The following is a 12,947-nucleotide window of genomic DNA, read 5'->3' on the forward strand; positions in this document are numbered from 1 at the left end:
GGAATGCTGACCATTGAGGTTCAGTTTCTAAGGAGCAGAATTCAGAATAACAGGTCTAGGGATTAGAAAGGGAGTCTGTGGAGGAACCGGATTTCCCCAAAACTCAAATTTAAGATTCAGCAAATCTCTGTTTTCTGAAGGAAACTCAATTTCTGTGTTGCTTACAGATGTTTCCCAACAGTGGAACAGCAATTCTTCCATGCTAGGGGAAAAAAAATATAAAGGAGCAATCATACTTCAAGATACAGCCAGCAGAAATTTTCTATAAGGGTTCTGCAATATTTAAATGCTAATCTTTGTATTTTATCACAGACTTATCTACTTTTTGGTATTATAACTAAATTTGATACATTATGGATCTTGTACTAAGCAATTTGGCTCCAAAAAAAAAGGAAGAATTTTTTTATAATACAAATATGTCAGAGATTTACGCTTTTCAACAAAAAGACTTGCGTCCTGATAAAGAAGATGGAAATGAAGGTGAGATGAAATTTAAAGGAGACATCAATATTTGATACCAAACGGAAGTATTAGGGAATTAATAATCTTAATATTTTAGTAGGATATTATCACAATAAATTGTTTGTGGTCTAAAAGGCTATGACAGTTCACAAAATGTCAGCACATATTAAAACAATGGCTGTGTTTCTCATTTCAAATGCATTTTACTTTCATATAGCACCAGAAAGTCATCATCCCTGCTGTGATCATAGATTACAGAAAATAGAGGATGTAGATTGTCATGCTTCATTGATTACATTTTTATTACATTTAATGTTATTTAAATGATTGCAGAGCATACTTGAAAAATTGGTGCTGCATCCTTGCCCAGAACCCTTAATGAAAAGCTGTGACTAGAGCAGTGAAATATATGCTAAAGGCTATCCAGTTATTGGCATAAAGATTGCAACACTTTCTTTTTTCTATTATTATTGTATTGTACATTCAACTTAATGTTTAAGCACAGATAAGTAAATAATTAAATAAAAACAATGTTGCGTTAATCTTTTTTTTCCCCCTAAAATAAAAAACATATTTTACAAAGTGAACCTGTGAGTGTTTAAGATCAAATGTGACAGAGTCTTTCTTACGGACTGTTTGGATTTTTCAGAAATCTTCATCTCAAAAAATATGAAGAAACAGCTACACTTTTTAATGGGTACAGATAATTAAAAGAATAAAGGCCTTTACAGGCACCTGTCAGTATCCAGAATGAAGCCTCCTGCAAGGCACAAAAAGGTTGAAGAGTATCATTGGCTTTTGCATTGTAAAGTTTAGGTAGCCATGAAAGAAAACCTGAAAAGATCAGAGAGGCTGTGAGAAAAGACAAGCAAGGAAACCGGTTCTGAGCAGACAGGTGATGTACAGTAAGCAACAGCAGTTCTGTGTTTTAGTGAAATAAGGTTTGGGGCTGAACACCTATAAAAATAGATGTCATTGAACCTTCCCATACTGTCATGAATTTCACCTAACAGAAGCAACCTCTACCACCCTGAATCAATAATTATCAAAACAGAGCAACAATATGTTGCTTCAGCACATGAAATATTTTCCCACCTTCTTTTAAGCAGAGACGGATATGCTGGAAGTCCCCAGTAAGTTTACAATATCCCGTTCATGTGCAAAAACAATTAAGAGAAAGACATTGCTTTAGGCATGAATACAGAAAATTAATTCTTTGATTTTAAAACTTATGCTTTTAACTGAATTTTTTAAGTAGAAATTTGCATTTTTCATGTTTGCGTGAAAAAGGAATGACATCTAGTGGCAGATTAAATTAGTTACTACTCTGTAATGGTAGTGAAAGATACTGTAAGGAAATCCATCATCTGGTTGCAGTGGCATGGAATTAAATGGAATAGGTCCTGGTAACATTTATCAGTGTGATTCACTTTGTACCTATCAGAGCAATCACTGACCACATCTCCTTCATTAAAAAAGTTAAGAGTATACATGCAGGACTGGTCCTGAGAGAAAATAAAAAGGGGTACACGGTGAAGACAAAATATTTAAACTATACTAGCAAATATGACTGCAAGCAAAAAAACAAGCATAAAATATGTCTTCGTGCAAGAAAAAAAAGTACAGCAGTCCAAGCAACTACTTATCTCTGCAATTTTTGCTCATTTGTGTTGACTTTAGGTTAGCCTATACACCATTTTTAAAGCTAGTAATGGTTTCTGATCCATGTAATTTTTCCAAAATAAGGTAATTCTTTCCCAGTTCCATTATGCAATCTAAATAGATCACTTAAGGAAAATGTTACTTTTGTACTATCATTTAGTGGTTTATTTTATTTATTCTTTAAATGGTGCAATAAAAAAGAAAAACCAAGGCAAAGAATAACACCATCCAAAGATACTTTCGCTTCTGAAAATTTAGATCCCAATAGTAAAGAGATCAGGTTTTCTTCAAACCTGATATTTTGGGAGCTTATGCATTATTTTAATGAAACTGTATTTGTGGTCTCTTCTCAAATATGCAGTGAGTCACTGGGACAGGTCCTGTGCTATGACAGGAAATACAGGCTACTGGGTCACTGCCATTTCAGACAGGAGAAGAAAAGGCAAAAGAAAATTTGATGTAGTGCCAAACCGCAGGTAAAATTATCAATGTACATTCTGCTAATTTCTTCTTTGCCTTCTGAAAGCTGCAGTATTAAGAGGCGAAAATCACAGTCTTCAGCTGATGCTGAATGAAATATGTTGTGAATAGAGATCAGATCCCCTCAAACCTCATTTATTGCCAAAACTTGACTTGTGTTGCAGCTTTGATAAATTACAGCAATTTCCAAAAGCGTGACTGGGATTCAGGGAGATATGGCATGTGTTATCATGACTGATATACAGCTGAAGAATGTCAGCAAGATGTAAATTCATAAATGCATTACTTTTTGTTCTTGAGTTGATTTCTATGTAGAATATTGGCAGGTATATTTTGCTTGTCATTTTAATCTCTACTTTTAGAAATATGAGGTTTTATGAATGGTTCTTCTGTACTTGGAAAAAAAACTAATCAAGGCACAATGACAAGCATTCCAATAAGACTAGCTGACAAGCATTCTGTTCGCATTGCATTTTATCTAAACATTATTAAACTTTTACATTGGAATTATGTCAATGTAATTTCATCTGTAAGGGTCCATCTTCATAAAATAGATTGGATGAAAACTAACCATTGATTGGTCAAAAACTGTTTCAGTCCTAATTAATGGGCAACCTGTAGAGTAGGACAATACAATCTCTGTGTCCCCCATACAAGTGTCCCACTCAATAAGTACATCAGTTCAAAATTTCCAGGACATGGGCCCAAAAAAGCTCAGGGTTTTTTTTTGCAAAAGCTTGATAACTCACTTTAAAACTGGCTACTGGCTGCACATGCAAATCCTTATTTCTGCGGTTGGCTACAGTATGAATGCCTAAATGGGGACATCTGTTAATATCAAGTGATCATAAATAATATAAAAATAGCAATCCCCTCCAACAGAAGTCTTCCATAACAGCTTTGGACCTATAGTTTCTAAGTGCTATTTCACAAATAATTGAAAAATTTGTCTTAAAAGTTAATCCACAGTCTTTCCTCAGATGTAAGAGTTCTTGATGTCGCCCTTACATTGGGCAAAGAGGACTCCAGGATCTCTCTATCGAAGCAGCTATAACTTCAACTCCAGCCAGTGCTTCAGCTGCTGTCACAGATCTTAGGTAGGGTCGTAAATGTAAGTTTTTCTAAACACAAGAACCAGAAAATGGAATTAAATTCTGAAGGTCCTTATACTCTGATACATTATTTTCACTCTAAGCCTTTTTCCTGTGAAGCTTCATTAGCTCTTTCATGTCCTTGGTTTTCTACTTCTGTCTCCTTATCACCTTCCTCCTATCCTTCCTTCCTTCCTCCAAGCTGAAACAGTTCTAGACACTTTGCCTGCCCTCCATTTCTCCTCTCTTCATGTCAGTTTGAATCCAACAGTTTTTCTTAGATAGTACATCATATTTCTAGGTGCTTCTGAAGTCAGTTTGTTATTGGAGATCTATTAACACAGAATGATGAGGGTGTAATACCTATTTAGGTAAGTCATTACCAAGCTTCCATGTGTTCCATTATTGATCTGATGAGTCTCTGTTATAAGCAGGAGCCTGTCTGTATATCGTTCCTTAGCATTAACTATGAACATCAGACATTATCCCTGCTAGAAGCAGACACTGTCTGAAAAACATACCATTAATTTCAGAGGACAGTCAGCTAGAAGAGACTGAACCAAAAAGTAAAATTACAGAAAAGAAAGCTGGTTTTGTTCTACCTCAAACCACGACAGTCTCATGCGGCGAAACTGCCTAATTCTAATCAGAAATGAGAAAAAGAAATACAGATTTCAGAAAGTGAAATCTATTATATTAACAGAATAATATCTTCCCAGTCTCAAATCAGAAATACACTATTTAAGGGCTTGATCCTTTTTGGCTGAAGTTAATGCCAAATCTTCTCCAAAGTTTAATGAGACAAGTACAGGTTATAAATTTCAAATGTTGAAGAGCATAGATGACAGAATTAATCAGCATCTCTTTTAATTTCTTGCAACAATTAGCTATTTTGCCAGAACAGATGAATCCAAGTGAGGTATTTGGCTACAAACTTTTGGTTTTGGCTTGTTACTGATAAAGCTTTCATTGCACAGCAGTGCCTGACCACCATTTAGTATACTGGCACGTATGTTTTGATGAAAGTTCATCCTACACACTTATTTTATCAAGAATTTCTTACAATAAAATTAGCCATTACACAAACTACATCAGAAATGTGTAAGCAGCCCACAACCCAACTTTGTAAAAGTAACTGCTACTGTATTTTCTCCCAATTTCCAAATGCGCAAACAACATTTACTTAATTTCATCAGCTGACAGAAGCAAACTGGCAGCCAGACATGGTGGAATTAAAAGTATTTGTATAATGAATAGCATGGACTTCCAGATGCAGGAAAGAGGGCACTTCAATAGCAGTCACCAGCACGGGTTTTTCAACTGACTTCAAACAATGACTTCCATGCCAAATGAGCAGGCACCTCTTTCCCTACCTTCCCTTTTTTTTTCTTTTTTCTTTTTCTTCCAGCTGGAGACAACACTTGGAAAACAGCTCTTTTGTCATTATTCACAACTATTGTGCCAACTGGTGAGAAACGTTCTATTTCCACTATCACAGTTTTCCATGTTGCAAAGCCAGTAGCTTTGAAAGTCTAAACAGATACATACCCTTTCCCCCTAGAGGTAATACTTGTCCTGGATACAATTATGCTGAATATCAATGATGTATCTAAAAGAAGATGTAAGCATCTCATTTTTGCAGTAGTTAGCATATTAAAAAGGCACAGATACAGTTTTTCCCTGTAATGTTTCTGGGGTTACTGTGCTATTTCAGACACAGAACAAATGAGATGCAGTAAAAAAAGAATAGTTTTCATCTGGAGATAATGTGACATAGGAGCAGTCTTTGGCAACTGAAAAAGCACTGGGGTGGAGCAGCAAACCAGACGCTGGAAGACCTGGATTTTATTCTTGGCTCTGCTGCTCTTTACTCAGCTGCTTAACTTCAGCCAAGTTACTTCACAACTTGTGACACCTCCCATCTGTCTTGGCTGTTTTGCAGATATTCTAAAGGGTGGAGATTCTGGTTTACTAGAAAGGAAAATCACCTGCGCTATACATGCACCCAGAAGAGTGCTGTAACTCTTGGATCAGGGAAATTTAATCACACTTCTAGACTTCCTATTTCCTCTTGGCTAGCTATAAAGCATCTTACTGCTCCACGTAACGACTTCAGAGACAGGTCTTCAAAGACATTTAACTTTCTCCATTAGGGAACCTACGCACCATAAGCTCTGGGCTTTATATCAGCTTGCTGAGACCAGGTGTCTCACCTCTAAGTGTTACAAAACAAAAGCTGCAGGCTCCTTAGAGAAATGCCCAAAATCTCTCCTTCAGTTACATCATACGTAGCATACTCCTGGTGCCTCTCTGCTGGTGACTGAGAGCGGCTCACAGTCTTGAAACTCTATCAGTTCAACAAAAGGTTTATCCCCTTTTCAAAGCTTAATTGACTTCTTGCATGTGATTTTTTGTAGCAAGCCACTTATTGGGTCTGTCAAAAGATCTGTAAGTCAACCTCCAGAAGCTGTTGTATGGCTGCTGTCACCTGTCCCCATGAAGATTGCTATGGGCATGCTCCAACACGTAGGCCTGTTGCACAGCCATCAGAAATCTGCAGTAAACTCTGTCCTTCTCCTGAAAACGTTGCCTGGGTATTCAGCTGGAGATCACTGTCTTAAAGCACAGTAATTCAGTAATAATACAATGGCTCCATCTGAGCTTTATAGTTTATTAGCTACATGCATATTCTATGTAGAGACTGTTAAAAAACACATTATTTACCTAATAGGCTATAATGACTCCTTCAGCGCTTTATAGTAGGCTATATAATTTCTCCTGACTTCATGGATCATTGACATGATAGATGCATTCTCCTTTCATTCTCCTGCAGGCACATAACTTCCATTATCATTAATGAGACTTACAAACACATACTGAGAAGAGAACATATCCCTTATTGGTATTTGTTACCCAAAGCATCACATTTGAATTAACCTCTCTGCTATGAAGCAGCCAAGGACAGATACTAACAACCAGATTGTTCCATGATCTCCACTATCCATTGTGTATTTAGTTAGTTATTTATTATCACCATCATACTTGAAAAAAATGAATAGTGAAGGAATCATTAGAACACAGGGCAATTAATTTCTAATTCCATGTCTAGAACTAAATTGCTGTGTAACTTTCAGCAAGTTGAAACCTCTTTATTATTTGTATAACAAGGATAATGCTACTTACCATGTCTCCCTCAAAGGGGCCTTCTGATGCTTAATTAATGTATGTTTGCAAACCTTTATTAGATCATTAAACAGAAGGCAATGTCTGTGGGGTAAAAGAGCTCTGACTACCCCTCACAGGCATTTTCATAGTAGAAACACAAAGAAATGATGATTAAATAAAACACTGTTGCCTAACATAAACAGAAAGTGAGTTTTTTAAGAGATTTGCCATTTATATAACAGAAATAAATGTAGGATAGTATGCAATGCTTTACCTTTGATATAGAAGAGGTCAAATGGTTTTGTTAATGAAGTAATAAAACTTTCAATGCATTAATTCATTAGATTAAAATGAAGGAGAGATAATGGAGCTCTTTAGCACTTCAAGTCCTCAAAACATAAATTTGAATCTTGGCTTTGTTGACATTTAAAAAAAAATAGGCACTTGCAATGTTAAACACTCATAAAGCTCCTGTTAATGTTAAAGTAATGTAAATGTGATATTAACAAACACAATTAGGGATCCTAAATAGATTATGGGTCATATAACTGCACATAGCTCACAAGCAAATATGAATTGAGAAGGGAGAACTTGGATGAACAAAGAAGGTAAATGGAGTTTTTGTCTGGGAGCTGTTGTCTCATATCCATCACTACTATTATTTATTTTGTTTCTACAAGACGAAAGAGTCCTTTAGTACCATAACAACCTGATAGAGATGTTATTTTATTAGAGTGATGATTTTGTTTTGTTAATAAAACACGTTAATCTTATTTGTAGTTTATTTCTGATATGCGAGTGTACCTTCAAAAGGTAAATGAGAGATTAACTTGCTTATGGAAATGTCCTATTGCTATTTTGTCAAATTTCAGACAAGTTACTGCCCTTCTCATTTGAAGTACAAGTAAATCACATAAATTCTCTCTTGTTACATTCCAAAGTAGGAAATGTCTTTAGTTATATTTTTTGACAGTAAGATGTAAGCAAGAAAAAGGGAGCAGAACATTTAAAGAATCAAAAATAATGTGTCACGATTCTAATATTACCCCATTTTTCTATGACATATATTTAGCCTGAAATATAGTATCTCCTCACTGTTTTGTAATCAATACACTTCTTGAATTAGACTAATAACACTGCAATAGTCAGTTGTGCGTTAAACAGATCATCCAGGTATAGTAGGGTTCTAGAACTACAGCTGTGTATCAGGATTCCCCACAAGATATCAATGGCAAGAAAAGCTGAAGAATTAAAACATAGGCTGTTTTTTTCTAATCAAGTCAGGCAAAAGATGCAATCGGAGAGTGTTTTCCACATAAGAAAAATCAGTCCAGGTTGCTTTGCTGACTAGTAAGTACAAATGGTCAGCTTGGGAAGTCGGAACTAGGCAGAACTAATGTTATCACCCACTTGACCTCATACTAGCCACAGATTGAAATATAACTTCTGAAATATTTTTCAAAAATTTCCAAGTGAATCCAGTAGGTGCAAATATATTTGCAATCAAATTTAAAATAAAAAAATTCATTAAATACATTTACAGACAATTGCTGAGGCCAAATGTATCATGAGTTTAATAACACAACAATGTACAGCAGGGATGTTGAACGTGCCTCTTGCCTCCTTTTCAAAGCTCCTGGTAGGGAAACTACAGATAATGTAACGCCTTGTCCGTCCTCGAATGGCAATCCTAACCAGCCTCTAGGATACAGCATGTGTACGATACTCTTCATTTCCTCACCCCTTCTACCTCCAGTTCATGCCCAGATGGGGAATATCCACAGTCTTATCTGAAGCGAAGGGAGAAACACTGTATTTTGTGAGATCTGACATTTATTTAAGATCCAAGAAGTTAAAATGCCAGTTTCCTCATCAGGGAAACAGCACAATCGATTTCAAGTCTTTGCTAAGATACCTATTAAAATTACATTGGTCTAAAAGTGATATTGCTAGGCATGTGTAAGATTCAAATGAATTGATATTTAATTGGTTGAGACAGCCTGACGCCCATGCTATTTTACTGAAAGAATGAAAGATAAAATATCATTACCACTGCAGATCCATCTCCCAAGAAAGGAACATGACTAATATAAAAGCTTTTCAGCCCTGCATTAAAGTGTCAGTGACACACAAAATAATCCAGAAGCATTGTGTGTCTATGACCAGGCTGAAAAGTTTGCTCATTTATAATGAAGTACTCATCAAATGAGCATCCATCTTATACAATTGTTCAGAACAACAACAAAACAACAACAAAAAAAAGAGTGGCTGATACTGTTAGAATGAGTAGAAACATAGGTGGATTTCCCTGAATAATGGGAGTAGCTGCATTGCCTCACTCGTTCCAAGCACAGCTAATCTGCACAAAGTCTAGTTTGCCGCGACAGTATGTTTGTGGCATTTATTATGTTAGTTTTGTATATGCATGTACCGAACGTGGATTAAACCACATTTACATTTTACTTTTATTCTCTAATTACACTTAAGCACACAGATGAAGCCTTACATTTTCACTCTCCATCAGTTTTTCAAGTATTTTTTTTTTTCTTAATAATAAGCAAGATTAGTTCTAGATGGCTCTGACATTTTATGTAGGCAGAAAATGGAACATCTTTATTATCTCCTCAGGGATGTTGCCTTCTTCACATATGCTCTTCTACCTCCCATTAACTTTAATGGGATTTCCTCGTGCCAATCCACATGAGAACAAATATATATCTAATATACATAATCCTATGTTCAAGGGCCACAAGCTTTAAGAAGTATTATCCTGAAGGGCTTTCGGTACCTAAGAATATATAGTAGCATATCCTTCAGGTCTAAATGTACGTGTTTTGACACCCTCTTTTTGTATGTGTTGAAAAATCTAGAGGAGATACAGGTTGAAACTACAAGTGAAAGAAAAATAAAAAGTTATTTTAACAAACACTAGTTCACAAAAAATGCCAGAAATTAAAGGGGGGGAAATGTGTTAATCTACCCTTCTTCTGCAATATAGTATTACTACGTCTTTCTCTATAAGGAGTCACAATAAAATCAATGAGATACATCAAAGCATTAACATGGGAACTAGTAGAAATGGGCCAAATTTCCTAGTAATTATTTTTAATATTAATGATAATAATGATCCATTCTTATCCAGAATCTTACATGCAAGGACTCTAAGCATTAATACATTAATTCTCACAGTCTATCACTGAAGTTAGTATCAGCATCCTCATTTTACAAAGGAAAGAGAGGTACGCTGTTCTCCCCTTGAGCTACCTAAAAAGGGCACGTGAGTATTGAAAAGCTCCCACAGGGATCCACTCGTACGTTTTTCCACTGATTAATCTACTCGAGGCGAGTGCATCTACAGAATTGCGTCTACCTTCAGCAAAATGTTAAGACTTGTAGAGATTTACCTGGCAGAATAAAAGTGAAGGTGGCTTTTCTCTATGTGGGATAATGTGCTTACAAAGGGCACTATCCACTGTGTAAGGGAGCTATTGTGGCATTGATTAGGCATAAGAGAACAAAATAAGTTCTTATCTCAAACTCTAGGGATTTCTTCTCTGCAAACCACTAAGGGAATGACAACTTTTTCCTTTTTATGTAGATTGGCTAAATACCATGATATTTTGGTAATAGCATTATTGCAGAAAAACTGGACACCGATGTGTTAAATGTAGTCTTATCATATTTGCCTAAAAGAAACAGCTAATTGCTATCTAATTTACCGTTGCATGACAGGAAAGAGAACTCTACTATAGCCAAAACAAAGCCTCTCAAAATAAATCTGTAACATCTTTTTTAGACCAACATAATAGACATTTTTATAGACTATTTATAGACCAAAATGATTTTTTCTTTTCTTCTTTCTGTCAAGAAACAGAAATTTCACATCTGCAAAACTCTGTAGCAAGATAAATAAGATAGCTCTCTAAATTGAATTTGGTTTTAGCCAGTGACAAAAATCCAGATTAAAACTTTTTTTTTTTTTTTCTAAAGACAGAGCCTCTTAAAATAGAGGTTTTGTTATCTCTGGGTAAATACTAGTGATATTTCCCAAATTTTTTATATAATTTATACCTACATCTCCTGGATATGCTTGTGAATCTGTTCCTAGTTGCTATAAAGACCAACATAGACTTGAGAACGTAGCCCGTATGCACACACTAGTTCTGAAAATATTTAAATATTTCTAGTCCTTGTACTTTACCATAAAGCACTTCTCAGTTTTTCAGTAGTCAAAAAACCTTAAGCTTCTGAAGTTTTTCAAGAAAAAAAGTGCTTTCAAATAACTGCTGGCTCAACAGTGCATTGATATTCATGAAAACACTTCTGTCATGTTTAATGTTAGGTTTGTTCTTAAAGCCAGATTATGTTAGTGGTATTGTAGCATTTTTATGAAATTTAAGCATTTTTTCTTCATGGTTTTCTGAACTGAGGTCAGAATCAGAGTTCCTTAAATACTACTAACAACTGCATTTTCTAAATATACCTTCAGTTGCTATTCTGCACGTAATTTGCAATCAGTTATTTCCATGAACATAACCTATCAGTAAATGTAACTTGAAGCATTATTTAGAATGCACGTAAAGGATTGAGAATATTACCACTATAAATCTCTGTTTACTAGAATTGCATTCATGCAGAAACAAAATAAAAACTATAGTCAGTCACAAATGCATTGATTTCTATGAATGTAAGAGCATCAAGGAGCAGAGAAAAGCATGCCATCATGGCTTGATGAGCCCACACAGCAGGTTTTCTGAAACACAACATGATTTTCAACTCTACAGCTGTGTGATGACAAGAATTCAACAGTATAATGTTAACGAGGCCAATCATACTGGCATGGGAAGAGAACTTATAGATCAGTTGAAGTAATTTTGCACAGTGCTAAGTGCTTAGTCCTTTAAATTCAGACTATAGCTCTGCTGCTGAAAACTTCAACATTTAGATAAACAAGAAAAGTATGATATTTCTAAAATAGTATGCCCATTATTGCTGTTTGGGGAGAGTTGTAGGAATTATTTTTTTACATGCAAGTACATACATGCAAAATTAGAAGTAGTAATTATAAACATTGGTAGTATTGGCAATTTACCTACTAAAAGCTAGTTCTAATAGAAAATTTCCATCCAAATTACTCTTTGAATAAAAGTGCATTTTCGATTGAATTCAAATGTTCTCATTGGTTTCGTATGACCGACTGAATCCAATACTCGGTGTGAGAAATCCTGGTGATATAATTTGCATCAATTCTCATGTTGCATTAAAATGTTACATATTAAATTTCCGCTGTCTTGCTCACCTCTTTTCTGATCTGCTGTAGTGCTTCAGGGCAATAGCATTTGACTTTGCCATTATTTCATTCTCCCATAAAAATAAAGATCTCCATCTAGATTTATACACTGGTGGTGGATCTGCAGTGCAATTGCCACATCACTACCTATCACGGACAACAGAGATTTTCCTGAGAGCGCAGCCCACAGAGAAGAGCAAGATCATGAGATATTCAAAGAAAAACTCAAGGTAGCGCAATGCATCCATGTGAATTCTCCCAGAAATACGTGCCATAGATGACCACTCATGCCATGCTGGGTGCTAAGGTGTCTGTGCAACCACACATCAGAGTTCCTCTAAAGGCTAGCCTGGTGCCTCCAGAGAACACTGGCTTTCCATCTTTCATTGTCCTAACCCTCCATGAGGCTGGGGTGTCAATATTCCAGCAATGATCTGCATCAACCAATGTCCAATGTCTATGCAGACAAGGAGGAAAAAGGGATCGCTGAGCTATGTCTCACTGGAGCAAGCAGAATGTTTCTGGGAGATGACGCTGGGTGGAAAAGTCTTGCTAAAAGTTCAGTACCTATTTAAATGATAATTAATTTTAATTTTTTTGATTTTTTAATTATTTTTATTTTCAATTGTATTTAATTTCATAGAATCATAAAATCGTCTAGGTTGGAAGGGACCTTTCAGATCATCGAGTCCAACCATCAACCTAACACTGCCAAAATCACCACTAAACCATGTCCCTAAGCATCACGTCTACACGTCTTTTAAAAACCTCCAGGGACAATGACTCAGCCACTTCCC

This window comes from Larus michahellis, chromosome 1 (genome assembly GCF_964199755.1).
Source record: "Larus michahellis chromosome 1, bLarMic1.1, whole genome shotgun sequence".
Classification (NCBI taxonomy): domain Eukaryota; kingdom Metazoa; phylum Chordata; class Aves; order Charadriiformes; family Laridae; genus Larus; species Larus michahellis.